Genomic DNA, 15,185 nt, shown 5'->3' with positions numbered 1-15,185 from the left:
AATGTATTTTTTATTATTTTTTATTAGTCAATTTATTGAACATTTTAAGAAAATACAAACACAAAATAATAAAATACAAACACAAAATAAATGTTTTTTCAATGAAACCTGCATATAATTTTTGAAGCAAAGAATAGGGTCAATTACATGCCAAATAAATCAAATCTTTATCGTCATTGAAAACGTGAATTAGCAAGGACAAATTGCTGAGAATAGTAAATTTGGAGTGGGACTGGGATTGGATCTAGGTAACGTAAAGCTTGGGAAATTTTAACTGAGAGAACACTAACGGGCTGGTCTCGGCTTTGACCCCCAAAATAAAATAAAATCAAGTTTATTTGTATAGCACATTTAAAAACAGCTTCATCTGACCAAAGTGCTTTTCAGGCAATGCGTAAAAGCAAGAAATTAAAAAAAAATCTATACATATGCACATACATACATACATATATATACACATAATACACACACACAAACATATATATACATGCAGCATACATACATATCACATAAACTAAACTACCCTCATACCTACATGCACATGCATACATACAGATACATACATAAGCTAAATATATGGGGTCTGTTTCAACTTGTTTTAAATGCCAGGGAAAAGAGGTGAGTTTTGAGTTTTGATTTGAATTAATTAATTTATTCAACGAGTTGATTTGTCGAATAAAGAAAGAAAAGCCTGGAAAGTGGTTTGGGTCACAAAAAGACCCTAACACGGCCATGTTTGTCTTTTCATTCTACAGTCATGGTACAGCCAGCAAATGCAATAAATGAGATTTCTTTTTTAAAGTCAGACATCATTTTGTATTTACAGTACTCTTCATATGTGGTTAACATGAAATTAACAGAAAGACAATCCCCCCCCCGATTTTTAAAGAAAAAAAAACTACTACAAACAACCAATACTGGCCTGAAATATATATATTTTAGATACATTTTAGATTTAAGATAGCGACAACAAGCAAATTGCCCCCAAAAATAAAAAGTTATCCATTCGTTTGTTTTACTTTTAAGACCTTAACATCATCCATCTCAAAATGTTACGTCATTGCACTTTCCATTGCTGGTTCACTGCTAGCTTGTTGAATATGGTGTGCCACGCCCCAGGAAGGAATGTCATACGCACATAAACTTTATTTTTTAATCACATACTTCCTTATGATTAGCTCAGCGTTGATTTTTAGTTATGGAAGTATTTACATGTAAAGATAAACATGATTTATCTTAACTGTCCCACTCTACCCATATTCACCCTATAGTTTCAAGCCTCATTAATAAATCCTTTAAACAGGAGCTCCTTGGTGAGGGAAATTTGTTTATTCCTAATCGTTTTCTAGATCTTGCACCCACTCAGGCATGTGCAAGTTTTTTTTTGGATTGTACAAATTAAAAATGCCCTAAAACAGAAAAAAAAAAGAGGAAATCCTACATGATTCAGTATTGTCAGTCAAGTTTGAAGGCTACTTGCTCATTAGTTCATACATGTCGTAAACACCTTATTAGAGACATCATGCTTAACTAAGTCTGAATATGTCTCAGAGGTCTGGATCAAACTCGATCAAACTACATCCTGAGTGCATTTTGGGTTAATTTTCACCTGTGAGTACATATTTTTAGTTCAGGCCATTTAACAGGATGATTTAACAGGTTAGAGTTTCTAATGATGGTGGCTTCCTGCCTCTCTCATAGTTGACCCCCTGCTCAGATTTCAATTAATTATTGTGTTACAGTCACACATAAGCCCACTGGCCAGAAAACAAATGTTCCCCTGCAAACAATCAAATCTAAGAATAAACTGATGAATTAATATAGTCTTGAGTCAAGCCCATGAAAACGGAACCAAACACTTACCACTATTCAGAGCAGAAGCAATGCCATCTGGTTTGAGTTTATATCACTACTTGCATGTAATTTGTGTTATAGTTGATCTGAGTACTGTGTAAACACATTTTAATACACTGGGGGGAAAGAAGAGAGAGAACATCAGGACAGAGATGAGTGACGGGAAAGCGTACAGTACTCTCGTTTCTTCTTCTCTACTCCCTCACTTTCTCTCCCCCTCTCTGCCCTCTTTCAGATACTTTCGGTGTTGATGGATATAGCACACTCAGCAATATTTCAAGTAATGATGGAGGTGCAAAAAAAAAAAACCTCTCACGGCCAAACAAACATGCTTCGAGCTGCTTAGGCTCGCGTTGACAAATGGGAGGGAGCACTAAGTACAGTCAGAAATGGCAACATGAATTCCCTAAAGAGTTGAAAGAAAAAGTCTGACTGCTTGGTTAGAACATAACCAAAACCATAATACTGTGTAAATCTCTCACACACACACACACACGCAGTCCTTTGATGAGCCTGAGGCCCAGAGGGAATAATGGTTAGCAACCTGAAAAATGCCCTCATCACAAAAAGCCTCTGACAGTAATAAATGAAATAGTTGAGCCAAACACATTAATCCATGCCTGCGCTTTTGTGTGTGTGTGTGTGTGTGTGTGTGTGAGTGTGTGTGTGTGTGTGTGTGTGTGTGTGTGTGTGTGTGTGTATGTGTGTGTGTGTGTGTGTGTGTGTGTGTGTGTGTGTGTGTGTGTGTGTGTGTGTGTGTGTGTGTGTGTGTGTGTGTGTGTGTGTGTGAGTGTCTAAGAGAGACAGCGAAAAGCTGTGAGAGCGCTCTGCAGTAAGAAAGCTAAAGGTGGTAATAAACTGTCAAAGAAGCGTGTCTTGCTGTCAATCTCATCTGGCTACCTTAGCATCGAGCAAATATGAGGTTTATTATTGTTTATATGTGATGAAAATGAGCCTCTGACAACACCAAGAAAGATTAGCATGACTGTTAGTTTAAAATGCTTACTAAAGTAGGCTAAAGTCTGACTCATGTCAAAGGCAGATAGACTTCATAGAGCCAACTTCGACCAGGCCCAGACTTCCATTGTTTGAAGCCACGCCCCCTCTCTTGCATGTGTCACTGACACTGAGTGTCTGTACATGTGTATGTGTGTGTGTGTGTGTGTGTGTGTGTGTGTGTGTGTGTGTGTGTGTGTGTGTGTGTGTGTGTGTGCGTGTGTGTGTGTGTTGATGCATAGTGCGTCCTCCAGGGTTGATGTGATCGGAAAAGTCTCAAAGGAGATGAAACATCTGTTTCTAACTATTGGTTAGCAGTTCCAGCCCATGATGCTAACGTTAGTGAGCATGCAACTGACAGAAAGCTAACATCAGTGTTGGGCACTAATGGACTTACCAATTGCAGTGTTAGGGCGCGGTCACACTGGCCATCCGTACCGTGCCCAAGCACGCTTCAACCCTAAAGCTCAGGCACGGTACACTTCCTTGGCTTTGGCACACTTCGGAGAGGTGTGCTTCAGCACGGTACACTTCATGCACGAGCACAAGCACACGGGAACACAACTTCATTATGAAGAAATCCAGAGGTTCATGTCTGTATCTGACTAACATGACTCAATATAAGACACAAAGTAGCTGTCATGTTCTCTGTGTTGTTCTCCTATGTGCGGCTGCGGACTAACCCGCGGACTCGGCCGTGCATCTATTCTATTTTTTAATTAGAATACTGAGCATGCTTCATAATAACATAAAGCGTGCATATGTTGTATTAAGACGTTATGTACAAGAGGTAATCGCGTCATTCCGTCATGGGGACAATCGTGCTTGAGTACGGCACGATATGGATGACTAGTGAGACCGCGCCCTTAGTAGTTTGACTGCATGACTCTGTAGCTTAGTGGTAGCTTCCTTGTTTTCTGAATCAAATAACTTTTTAAAAAACTGGTTCAATGTGAAAAAAATAATACTTTGATGTAGTAAGCTAGGCTACCTCTTCCATTTTGCTGTAGCTTAGCTTGCTACATTTCTCATGGTTGGTATCTTTGGAGTAGTAAAGGTTAATTTGATGTACACTATAACTGGTAGCTAAACTTGCTACATTTAAAGGTAGCTAGCCCAACGCTGTATAACATACTTACTAAAAGGCCTCGCTGCAGAACAGACAACTTTTGTTGGGACTTCTGCCTAAAACATTTTCTCATCTAGACTTTGTCTTCAGTTTGTGTTTTGTTTTTAAACCACAGAGCTGGACTACAGCAAGTTATAATCAGACTCTGTTTTATTAAAATCTGCTTCCCATGAGATCATACGAGAACACAATGTGTGGTACATTGTTCCTCTGGCAAACAAAAATTCAAATAATATTTTAATAATATATCTACTCTGCAGTGTGTGCAGAGTATCTGGCTCCTTTTTTTAAATGTATAAAACAAAATTAAAACCATGAATAGAACCTTTCCCCGATCAAAAAGCTCAGTTAAACCAGCAAAAAGAAAAACTAAAAAAAACAGCTGACACAATGTTGTTGTCCCCTCTCTCATCTAGCATCACCAAATCTCTCCCCCAATACTGCACGTTTGGCCTCTCACTTCTTACTTCTCCCACATCCATCACTCATACACAGTATACATTTTCTCTCTCTTTGTTTCTAAACTGTGTATTTTTAGTCACCTGTTTCTCCCCTTCATTCTCTTTACCTTTCGCTCTTTCACACTCTCTCTCCAAACTGTGTATATTTGGGTCTGTCTGTGGGGAGTCAGGGGTCATTATTAATCTTGCTAGCTCTCCTAGCTTCAGGCGTATAACAGCAGGGCAGCATCTGTGTGTGTGTGTGTGTGTGTGCGTGTGTGTGTGTGTGTGTGAGAGATAGAGAGAGAGAGAGAGAGAGAGAGAGAGAGAGAGAGAGAGAGAGAGAGAGAAATGGGGGGTGGTTGCAAAAGAGTCAGTTACGTTGTTCGAGTAAAGGTGTGGGAGAACATGTTTTTGTGAGCGCCGTTTAGGGGTGTGTGTGTGTGTGTGTGTGTGTGTGTGCGCGTGCGCGGCGCGTGCGTGCGTGCGTGCGTGTGTGTGTGTGTGTAAAGGAAGAAAAGTGCATCTTGCCGTGATGGATCATGAGAGACCCACATTCTTAATGCACACTCGCACAAGACAGACACCCATGAGAAATGAAGGGGAGACAGAGAGGGAGGCAGGGAGCAGAGAGGGGGAGGGGACTCGGAGGGAGAGGTGATAAGGAAACTGAGAGAGAGAGAGAGACAGCTGAGAGAGAAAATTAGAGAGAGAGAGGGGGGGGGGGGAAGGAGAGAGAAATAAAGTAGAGAGGGTGAGAGAGAATTGAGGAAGAGAGAGAGACACACAAAGAGAGAGAAAGAGAGAGAGAGCAAGGAGAGTCCCTGTTTCTCCTGAACTCATTAACCGTTGTCCTCTTCGCCCTCCCTCCTGCACTCCCACAATGCCAAGCAGCGGCGTGCATCAATAATGCTGGTGACAGCACGAGGGGGCCCGGGTCAGACAAGCAACCGCCATCTCCCTGGCAACCAACCACTACGGCCACCATTGCCACGACAACAATTGCCCAAAGCGCACAGGGGGGGTATCCCCCTTCCCCGCTGGCCCCCGGCTCCCCTCCTGCAGCCCGCCGCACAGCGAGGGCCGCCGTGCCCGCTGCTGCCGGATCAGAAGCAAGCTAAATCCGCAGCACGGCTCCGGCAGAGGATGAGGCGAGAGAAAAAAGCTGACTGATCTGGATTCTGAGGTGAACTGAATGGACAGGAGATTGAATCCAAGCTGAGTTTTATAGCAGCATTATTCAACCGGGAGGAGGGAGGAAAAGGCGAAGGGACGTTCTGGAGGAAGAAAATCCCAAAAGAGTCGCGTTAGCTGGACTGTAAAGCTCCGGAAGTGTCCATGCAAGGAAGGACCCAATTATAAAAGGGAAAAGTTGCCCTTCATTGACCAAAGCAATCCAGGCCTATGCATTTGAATACAGAACTACTCAAGTTAAGGATTGCAGGGGGAAAAAGTGATTTAAAAAAAACAACCCTGATGATTGTAAAAAAAAAAAAACACACAAAAAAAAGCCAATTAGTGATGCTTTATCTCCCTATGCCTTAAAATACATATTTGATTGTTTTTGGTTCTTTCACATTAAGGGACAGTGTCCACTCATGTATGTGTTGGCAGTGCTTTTTTCATACAAACCATACTCAGCGTTCAGTTTTTTCAAATCTCAGCGTCCTAAATGCAAAAGTGCCCTCAGCATCATTAATTGTTTTAAATTGTCGCCCTATTAGGTACAATTTAGTAAAACAATGGTGTCATTGTTGTAGCTAAAAAACACATTGCACAGGTTATGTTGTTTATTCTGCACCCCTCGAATTATTTAAAATGAAGTTTATTGGTTTCATCACAGAGGAAACAGAAGACAAGAAGTCCTGCCCCCACTCCTGGCTTCTCTTTCCCAGAGAAATAAATGCTAATGATGACTTTCCAAAATATGTTTTCTGAATTATAAAATTTCAAGTATTTTGTAACTTTCAAAGCCGGCTCTACTTTGTAATAAAGCCAGAAATTCTAATCATTTGAACCAAGAACTTTTCAAAAGCAATTCAACAACCCCCACACACAGCTACATTAGGTTTTTGACAGCTTGCCAATGTCAAAGCTTTTAAAACTGTTAGCAGCGAACAAAACTGCTTGTTTTTGGCACTGATAACCTCCATTTGGTATTTTTTTCTGAGCTTTCTGTTGGCCTGGGTGCCTTACTTTTATACACTGCCTGTGTTTTGCTCTGTTTTTTCTTTTTTCTGTTTTTTTTTTTTAAATATACCCAAATGCACCTATACTGTAACATGTTCATCTTAAAACAGACTCTCTACTGTAGGGTTATTATTGAGGGGGGAAAAACTGCACACAACAAAAAAAAGCCTACAATAGCAAGATTTTTCTTTGCAGCATTCATCAAATTGTGTCAATGGTTAAATAAATGGAGGTGAAAGTACTCAGATGGAGGATTGTTTTTGAAAAGTGCTCTATAAATAAAAGGTTATTGTTATTATTATGGATGCCAAGTAGTTTTCTTCCCTACCCTGCCCCTTTAAAATGCTAGCACTAGCCATTCACAGGCAGTAACTTTTCTTATAGCCAGAAATCCTACCTACAAATACAAATCAAATGATTGATTTGTATTTGCTCATCCTTTAAGGTGTTTGATGATATCACATTACCAAGGCAGGAGTTCTTTAGTTCGTTTTTTACATTTAGTTTAAAAAAAAAACAAATAATCTGGTGTCCCTTGTATCAACTTTTTATTAATGCAGAATTACAGTAAATTTGGAATTTGTTTACCAACCTTAATTTCACGTGTTGAAACCAAATAGCATTAAGGAGGCCTAATCTTGATTTAGGATGCTTGATTTAATGATTGATTTGCCCTAACCGCAATATCATACGATGTTTGTATGTAGTGTTACTTCTGGTTACTACTTTTGTTCAAAATTGTACATTTGTGAAAAAGTATGCTGCTGATGGCATTTGAAAAGGTAGATCAAACTGTGTTGCATTAAATAACTTGCAATTACATAGAGAAATAGAGATAGATAGATAGAGAGATAGAGAGATAGATAGAGAGGGAGAGAGAGAGAGAGAGATAGACAGACAGTTAGACATAGACAGATAGATAGATAGATAGATAGAGCCATAACCTACTTTCACAACATATGATTCTAACTCCTGTTAATCTTTAGTGATGTCATTAATTCATTACAGGTTAATGAACCTGTCATTGCAAAGCTGCACACATGAACATGGACAATAATGTGTAGCCTGTGTGTGTGTCTCCCAGTAAATCAGGATAGCGAAGTGGCTCTCTGCTCCGTGAAGAGAAACGAAGGAGCAGCAGAGGCAGAGAAACAGAGACAGAGAAAGAAAACGTCTCGGGGAAATTGGCGATAAAACGAAACAACGTGAAGCTCCTCGACGCTGTGTAAAATATCATATCTCTTGTAATCGTGTTTCTTTTTTTTATTATTTTTAAGAAGATCGGTGCAAAAATGTCAGATCTGTGTTGGCTCGTCTGCCGGTGGATGTGAAGCGAACGACGGTGGGGATATTTCCTTTCCTCTCGGACGGAAAACAAGGCTGGGAAGGGAAGGAGGGAGGGGCTACTAGCGCCAGCCTGGCCAATCACATCGTGAGACATTCGATGGGCGGGGTTTTGAGGTAATTGCTTCAGCCAATAAGAGCTCGTCTCAGAGTCCTCGCCCCCACGTGGGATCTGAGTTCAAAATGACAACGAACCAGGAGCTGAGCCAATCACGGCGACGCAAGGTGTTAATCTTGACGCGGATTGGCTGCTGTTTTTCTCACAGCAGTCCCCCTCAACTCATCACGTTTAGCCTGTTGTTATTAACTCTTTCCTACCACACAGGAAGGAGCTCCGCTACCCATAAAACACAATCCCGCACTGTAATAGCCAAATGTGAATTAATGAATGATTCAGAGGCGGTTTGTTTTTAGAAACACGATACATCAGTTAATCCTGACTTGTTTCAAAGCCTCGTTTCAGACACATTTTAAACAAAAAGGAAGCGTAATATGGAGTACTATAAGAGAAGCACATGGGGCGATTAGAGCAGCCCTGATAGTAATCAAATCAACATGCGAGAAAACCAATGAGATTAAAAGCACATGAGAAGTGCATGCTTAGCAGTGAGGTGTAACCCACATTCACACATTTAAGTTCTAAAATTGTGGGTCAAATCGGCTCCTGGTAGCCTGTGCCATGTTCAGTCAGCTTTACATGGAAGAGAAACCAGACTCAGGTACAGAGACTGGAAATGATTGAAACAAGGGGAAAACAGACCCCTCCCACCCTCTGGTTTTAATTGCACTGATGTTTTACAGTTGATAACGCCACACTTGTTGTTGACGCCTTTCACAGCTCTGCGTGGTCCTCCGGCAAAAAAAAAAAACACGGGACACATTAAAAGCAGCCATTTTAAATAGCACCAAAGTCCTTCCCTCCCACGCTATGCAGTCACACAGGCACCAACACTGACAAACCAAGCATCAATCTTCTCTCGCTTTTTTTTTTTTTTTTGAACCTCCAAAAAAATATATAGGCAAGGCTCTCATAGAGGAGGCAGAGAAGGCGGACACCGCCCCTCTGTGGTTGCTGTGGGGATTACAAAACCGAGTATGGCAGGGGTGTGTGTGAGGATGCAACTGTTTGGGCAACACTTGTTAATAGAAGTTTATAAGTCTTCTTTTTTATATCTGAAGAGCTCCTGCAACATGCCATTGGTGACATAGCGTTATTTGGGTGGTTTGGGAGGTCACTGGACAGCAGAGCCCTGAGCACCTTTCCATTATTCTGCCTTGTGTTTGAAACAGAACGAAGAGAGATAAAGAATAAGAAGCATTGAACAGAAAGAGCCAGTGAGAGAAAAAAGTGGGATGTGAAGCGAAGAGGAATACGTACAGTAAGTCTGATACTGATGGAAAAAGAGGAGATTTTTTTTTACATCTATAAACTTCCTGCAACTTGCATATTAGTAAGACCGGAAAGTATGTGAATCCTAAGTTTGTTTTATTTGCATTAAATATATTTTCATTTCAGCCAGATAGCAATCGTGATGCATCAATTTGTGCCCACTGAAAGCAACCAATTGATCCCCAACTCCGCTGCTCACTTGTTGACTCCTCTTTAAACTAAAACAGCACCAAGCAATGTTTTTTTTTAAAAATCTAATCAGCATGTCAATGTTGTTTTGTTTGGATGATTTTTGATAAATTGAGGGAGAAAAACTGTTAAAAAGTGGTGCCACTAGCTCATTCTCACTATGGCCTCCCAGCATTCATTAAGCAGCAGATGGTTGCAATACATAAAGGATTGGGAATGAATTTTCAGCCCAGCTGGGTTTGCACTGTGAGGCTCTTTTGGGTGTCAGTATCTTAAGACTTATTTTCACCGGCTCTTGTCCGCCATTCATGTAGAAAAAAAAGGTGAATGCAGGAAAAGATCGTCTAAGAGCAGATGTGTCTCTTTCATTCCAGTTTCCAGTTTGAGAGGTGAAATGTTAGAGCTGAGCAGTGTCAGCCAATTATAATCCTTGAAAATAGGCCTATATGTACTTTTGAATGCAAAAACATATTGGTTCTGATGCAGGACACTTTTGCATCCAAAATGTCAACGCAGTCTAAAAGTACTGGAAAGAAACCTTTTTCCTCTTTTCCCATTTATTGCCAACATCAAAAGTCCTTTTCAATCATAACACAGCCACGTCGCCATGTTTCGATTAGCTAACAGGTTGCCTTGATATGAATACTTCCAGTGCATACACAGGTCCTGACACAAGTTGATTTTCAGTGAAACAGATCCAGATGGTGTCAGGGAAACAAATGCAGGAAACAGACAAAGACATGAACCCTTCACAGCAATGTTTTGGCAACAGCAACAACAGGGACAAGCAGTGGACTCAAAGATTGATCCTGCTGATCTCGCTACCATTCAGTTCACAACCTCTGGAATTAAAGTGAAGATGAGAGAGAGGAAGAGGAAAATGAGGAGGGGGGAGGGAGTAAGAGGAAAAATAGAGGGAAGAGGATGACTGGAGGAGGAAATGGTGGAAGGGAAAAAGTGTGTGTGTGTGCGTGTGTGTGTAAAGGAGGGGTTGTCTGTGTATTAGTAGGGGGGACACTGTGGGGTATGAGGCAGCACCCCGCAGTCCCGAGTAATGGCAGAATAGAACTTAATAGGGTAGAAAAAGGCTGGAGGCGGTTAACTCAGAAACGGTCATTTTGAATTCCCCATCCTCTCCCTCCGTCACTCCTACTCTTCTCATCCCTCCTTCACGCGCCTCATTTAAAAAAAAACTTGCTTTCCTGTCCTAGACAGTCTGTCCTTTTCCTTGCATCCTTATCCCCTCTTTACCTTCCTTTTTCTCTCTTGCACCTCCATCCACTTCTCTCATCTGCTCCTCCTTTCCTACCTTGTTTCCTCTCCTTCTATCTTTTCCTTGCCTCGTCTTCCGGAATCATCCTTTACCTCCTCCTCCTCCCTCTGTGTCTCCTTGGAGGAGGTGTAATGATAGCTATTTGAGTGTCATCAGAGGACCACTATAATGGCTTCTAAAGCACCATCCTCACGGTTGCCACGGTGAACCTGGCACAGCCTCTGTCCCAGAATAAGAGGTGAAGAAGAAAAAAGAAAAAAAAACATCTGGTCGGCTATCGACAGGCGTCAGCGTCTCGACGGTGGCACATCAGCAGACGATGAAGCCCCCGGGGGCCACAGAGAGAGAGCTAATGATGCGTGGGATAGGATACATACGAGGAGGAAGTACAGTAATAGTGATAATAGTGATAGTAATGAAAATAATAGTGCTGATAACAATAACAGAATATGACTTTTTTTGATTTGTTGGCACTGTCTGCCTCCTCCTGCAACATCTCCTTTTTTCTCATATTCACAGTGTGAATGTGCCTGTGTGTGTGTGTGTGTGTGTGTGTGTGTGTGTGTGTGTGTGTGTGTGTGTGTGTGTGTGTGTGTGTGTGTGTGTGTGTGTTCGGTGTGTGTTGTAAGTAAAGAAAAGAAAAGGAAAGTGAATGTTTCCATGATGAACATTTCAGTGATGCGAACGGGAGGATCTGATTTCCAATTCATTTGTGTTATTTAACAGATAAGGGGGGTTAAGTTCTCAGAACCAATTACACACACAAAAAAAATGCACAAAGCTGCAGCTCCTCTTACCAACAGGAGATCAGATGGCTTGTCCGAGCAGAGTGAGTGTTTAAAGTGAAGTGATTCATACACATCATTAAGAGCGTTCATGAGCAGACTAACAGGGGAGGGTTTTTTTTTATGTTTCCGTCCTTCTGGCCATTTTAAAGCAGGTATGAGCCTCCCCCCCCCCCCCCTGGACAAAGCACTTCCTCTTATCTCTGTGCTAAAATGGCCTCTCTGTAAGTAGTTTTTTTTTTAAGGAAATGTCATCCTGCTGTCTTTAAATCGTCAAGTTTATAATTCATTATGAATCAGTGCAGTAAAAAAAGTTGAAATTAAAATGTTGTGTCATGTTTAAACAGTCTGTATTAATCATAGACATAGTCTCAGTGACGTCACCCGTTGGTTTCTGAAGTGGACTTTTTAATCCTAATGATGAAAGCCACGTACAGTACACCATTTTATATAACATCTCTGTTAAACTGGACCATCGGATCCTCCCTCTACTGACGGACTATTGCTTCAAGTCCCGCGGGTTTACTGTGAACTTGGTAAATCCGCTTTTAGCTTTTTTTGCTCCAAAAATGTGGAATAATTTACAACAGCCTTTCCCAAACTTAAAACTGCCGCGGCCCACTTTGAAATGCAAAATTACTCCGGGCCCATTATAAAATAAAAGTTTTGACTACATCTGTAACTTTCAGTTAGGGTAAATTATTGGACATGACAACATGATATTATGGCAAGATAGACACGAAAGTTGACTGAACAATATGTCCATGAATAGTCATTACAGGCCTTACTAATCACTTAAAGGGTTGACTCATGGTAAATCATCAATATTGTGATACTTCTTTTATTTTTAAAATTGGTGGAGGGCTTTTCGAGGCCCACCTGCAGTACCTACGAGGCCCACCAGGGGGCCGCGGCCCACACTTTGAGAAGCACTGATTTACAACACTCTCTCAAGATTGACACTTTTGTTTCTCTTGGACAAATGAAGACAGTGATCTCAAACCACTTTACCACAGTGTTTGATTGTTTCTACTGAGAATCATCCTGACCTTTGCTGTTGTATTTGTGCCCTTTTTGTTTGTTTTGTATTTGTTTTGTATTTTGTATTTATTTTTTATATGTAAATACATGCTGCTGTTTTTATCCTGCACTACAACGAGCCAAATGCAACGAAATTTCGTTCTTATCTGCACTGTAAAGTACAAGTTTGAATGACAATAAAGAAAGTCTAAGTCTAAGTCTAATTTGTATCTCAACATCGTTGCAAATGAGGGAAACCACATTTTTCCATGATTTTTGAGGCTTAAATTAAGGTTTGAAATGAAATTAGAAATGCTGTCTCACACTTCCTTTCAGTCCGCCTAGCAACTGACAAAGATCGTTGATCTGACGTGGGCCTTTCGCCCCCTGACAATCATCTTCAACTACGCCCCTAATTATGCATTACTCTTTTTTTATGCCTTTATTAGAGGGACGGGTTATTGGAGAGAGACAGAAATCAGAGATTGGTGGAATGACTTGGGAAGGGTATAGTCACAAGTCAATTGTGACTATACCCTTCCCTACAATTCACTTAGCAGACGCTTTTATCCAAAGTGACGTACATCAGAGAGTAAGTACAACACAAGCAAGGATCTAGAAAAAAGGGAACAATGTCAGTAAGAGCAAACGATCAGCTTTGAGTCTGATTGGACACACAGGTGCTGACAGGAAGTGACCAGAGGCAAAGCACAACATTGAGGGCAGTTCTTGAGAGCTCTAATCAGGATAGAAATCATCTTATAAGTCGTCGTTATCAAACAAAAACCATCGTCATTACCATCATCATCATCATCATCAATAATATGGAGACCATCATCATTAAGTTAGTAGGTATTCATGAAAGAGCTGGGTCTTTAGCTTTTTCTTAAAGGTGCAGAGGGACTCTGCAGATCGAATGAAGTTTGGAAGTTTATTCCACCACCGGGGGGCAACAGAGGAGAAGAGTCTAGTCAGCGTCTTAGGACCCTGTTGTGAAGGTTGGATCAGACGCCTTTCATTGGCAGAGGTATGAGGTATGTGAACTAACCAAGCCAGAGGCGACCTGATGCATTCCTCTCAGCCTTCTTATAATAAAATGAATATGAGCATTAAAAAGCATTCACCCCCTGGACAGTACGATGAAGACGAGCTAGTCAGATCAGAATTATTTTTTTTGGTAGTAGGCTGTAATCGTTCTTATTTCTGCTGTCAGAATGGACATTTGAACATGGGTGCGTATGGGACTTCTAGGGCTTTTGGAGCCAGCCTCAAGTGGATACTTGAGAAACTGTAATTTTTTTTTTTCACTTCCGAATTGGCTTCACTTTTTAACACTGGAGGTTACCACTTGGCTGTTAATCGCCTAGTATGACGTCTACCAGGCAGCAGGATTTACAAGCATTAAAAAGAACTCAATAGAAATATTAATTCTTCTTGCTGACTGTCGCGTTTGCATATTGTAAGTCATAAAGAGGCGTCAGTATTCATTTCAGTCTGTTTCACAGAAAAAACAGACAAAAACAGTAAAAAGTACTCTCAGGAGCTTCAACTGGCAGGTTTACAGTAACTGAATTGAGAGACAACCTTAAAATAAATCTAATCTTGAGATGATTGTTGTGTTATTAATGAATGAATAATTTCTTATTTCTATAGCGCCAAATGACATTGATTTATCCCATGGTACTTTATAGATATTTACATACTGACAAAGCAGATCTGGAACGAAAAAATAAGAAATGTGACCACCCAATGGTCGATTATTGTGCCTTCTCTTACCCAATGATACCCAACAACAATCCACAAAGAGCCATCACTTGGTGAAAGTGACAAGGAAAATATCCCAGAATCTTTGGACAGAAGCAGACACATTGATGAACAGCTAACATAAAGAAAGTCAGATCTATTTGGTGAAAAAAACTGTACACTTGACTGTATATCAGCTCCCACCCATTAAATGGCTGCTTTTTACAGGGTGTATTTATATGCTGCATATATCATTGGATATCAACTAGTTTAAATGTACCAGATTAAAAAAAAACACTTTTCCAGGAGTTTTATTTTGAAAATAAATGTCATTACTAAATAGGCTATGTAATGTACAGCTGATAAGCATTTGAGTCACATTTTATTGAAGACTTTTATTTAAGACTTTTGACGACATTTTGCTCAGTATCAAAAAGATGTGTTTTATCTTTCTGACTTCAAAATCTGGTATTAAAAAAACATAATTTCGACAGCACAGCCACAGATATAGATGTATCATACTGTTTACAGTTTCTCTATTTAAATATTAGGATAAAACAAATCATTTTGTTAAAAAGACACTGGGATGGTTCACTTTGCAAAGCCAGTGGCTTATTTCTGTCTTTTATTCTTTTCTTTTTAAAGTTACACATTATCATTAAACAAATACAAACATATCTGCTGTCTGTAGTTTGTCTTATCTTTAATACAAACACCTTAGAAGCTGATCTCAAATCAGGATCTCACAAACACGGGATGTCAGCCTGTTCAGTGTTCACACTCAACGAACTGCAGCCCTTCTTTGCTTCAGTATCTGTGTTTGTGAGAGTGT

This window comes from Labrus bergylta, chromosome 21 (assembly GCF_963930695.1).
Source record: "Labrus bergylta chromosome 21, fLabBer1.1, whole genome shotgun sequence".
NCBI classification, from domain to species: Eukaryota; Metazoa; Chordata; class Actinopteri; order Labriformes; family Labridae; genus Labrus; species Labrus bergylta.
Note: the sequence above shows the minus strand (reverse complement) of the source record.